Raw genomic sequence first — 2,416 nt, 5'->3', positions numbered from 1 at the left:
ATTTGTAGCAATAGCCAAAAATACATTGTATGGGTCAAAATTACTGATTTTTCTTTTATTCCAAAAACCATTAGGATATTAAGTAATGATCATGTTCCATGAAGACATTTTGTAAATTTCCTACCATAAATATCAAAAATGTATTATCATTAGTAATATGCATTGCTAAGGACTTCATTTGGACAACTTTAAAGGCGATTTTACTCAATCTTTTGATTGTTTTTACACCCTCAGATTCCAGATATTCAAATAGCTGTATCTCGGCCAAATATCGTCCTAACAAACCATACATCAATGGAAAGCTTATTTATTCAGCTTTCAGATAATGTATAAATATCAAATTCAAAAAATTGACCCTTATGACTGGTTTTGTGGTCCACGGTCACAAATAATTCACACGACAAGTTTGTAAGAAACAAATCCATCATCAAGACGTTTTTCTAATTTCAAACGAGTCCTCTATCCATAATATTTCTTTCTCCAGTAAAAAAAAAAAAAGTTGTGTCGTCTGAATCAGGAGAGAAATATACACAGATCAAGCACCATTTATAAGCGAAAGCAGTCCAAAATATCTCTAAACAAATATGTCAGTGGATTTTGATGTGAGTACAACAAGGAATGGACTTTTTTCTCTGGAGGAAGCGCTATTATGGATTATGGACTCGTAGTCATATTTTAGCCAGAAGCAACAGTTTAATGAATGAATGAATGAATGAATTATGCATTTATATAGCGCTTTTATTGTGTATTGTTGTACACCCAAAGTGCTTTACAATCATGTGGGGGGGGGGGGCTCTCCTCAACCACCACCAGTGTGCAGCATCCACTTGGATCATGTGACGGCAGCCACAGGATAACGGCGCCAGTGCGCTCACCACACACCAGCTACAGGTGGAGAGGAGAGAGAGTCATAGAGCCAATCAAGTGGATGGTTTAAAGTTAAACTATTTGATTTGTTTCTTACAAACACACAGCTTTTCACTTCACAAGACATTAACTGATGGTCTGGAGTTGTGTGGATTACTTGTGGATTATTCTGATGTTTTATCAGCCGTTTAGACTCTCATTATGACGGCACCCATTCACTGCAGAGGATCCATTGGTGAGCAAGTGCTAAATTTCTCCTCTGTTGAAGAAACTCATCTAGATTTTGGATGGCCCGAGGGTGAGTCAATTTTCGACAAATTTTCATTTTTGGGCGAACTATTCCTTTAAACAGGCAATGCTGGCATTGTCTAATAAAGACTGGTACTATAATAGCATAAACTGACAGGTGTTTTGATTGCTGCCTGGATCCTGCCTCCTCTTGGCATATGCTCGAGGTTCCCAAGGCTTGTGTTTGCAGGTAGGGTCCAGGGAGCGTAGTTTCTTCAGGTAACGTTTGTATTCGGTCTCCAGTTCCTCAATATGCTGACGGAACTCATCTATCTTCCTCTCTGGGTAGTGAGATAACTGCGACTGCTGCAAAATACAGATGCTCAGATACAACTATTCGCAACTATTATCAGATATCAACAAATCGACGGATAAAAGTCTTCTCTTACCCAAATGTGTGAGACTCATGATCAAACAGAACATACATTCCACTTTTTGGTTTATGCATGACATGCAATGGATGCACAAGATCAGTATCAAAAACTGAGCTTGTTTTGGTCATGTATACTCACAAGTTTCATCTAATATAACTGACATGATACAAACATATAGCAAGACATAGTTTAAGTACACTGGCATGACCCAGCTGATGAGTCATTCTGCTGGTTTAACTGTAAGGCTTCAAGCTTATTACCATGTCAGGAGTTAACCTCTTATCTGGTCATCATATCATAGGCCTGAATCTGATGAAAATAAGCACAGTTTTAGCTTGGTCTCTCAGCCTGACCAGGTGAAAAGGGCCCCAAACCTCTTTAAAACCAGTCAACACACCCACCTGACCAGGACGGGAGACCAGAAAACCAGCAGAGCTGGGTAGATTACTTACAAATTGTAATCCATTACTGATTCCAAATTACACGACATAAATTGTAGTTAGAAACGTAATCCATTACATTACACATTTCAGGTAATATAATCAGACTACTTTTTGATTACTTTTGGCCTAACTTGTTTATCACATTGATATAAATAAGATAATCTTGTACCATATTGATATAAAAATACAAAGAGTAAGAAGATATATTCCATTCGTTGTAATTAACAACAAAGTGCATTAAACGTTATATTACGCCAAGGTTTCCCAAACTGGGGTTTGTAAAGGTACTGCAGGGAATTTGCGAGTTTAATGAAAATGTAATCATTAATTAAATCATAAAAATGTCAAATTAAAATAAATCATTTTAAAATAACATAAATCGAAATAAAACAATGAATTGTTTTATTTGTTTACCTGCATTTCATGTGACCATTAACCAATGTC

General features: G+C 36.7%; 1 protein-coding gene across 1 annotated transcript in view; it reads right to left on the bottom strand.

Moving 5' to 3' along the window:
* The window catches only part of LOC107739858 (uncharacterized), a 9,384-nt gene that overhangs the window by 3,425 nt on the left and 3,543 nt on the right, over nt 1-2,416 (bottom strand). The gene's annotated exons all lie outside the window — the stretch shown is intronic.

This window comes from Sinocyclocheilus rhinocerous, unplaced genomic scaffold, assembly GCF_001515625.1.
Source record: "Sinocyclocheilus rhinocerous isolate Xijiao unplaced genomic scaffold, SAMN03320098_v1.1 scaffold885, whole genome shotgun sequence".
NCBI lineage: Eukaryota > Metazoa > Chordata > Actinopteri > Cypriniformes > Cyprinidae > Sinocyclocheilus > Sinocyclocheilus rhinocerous.
This window is presented reverse-complemented; position numbering and strand designations above follow the sequence as displayed.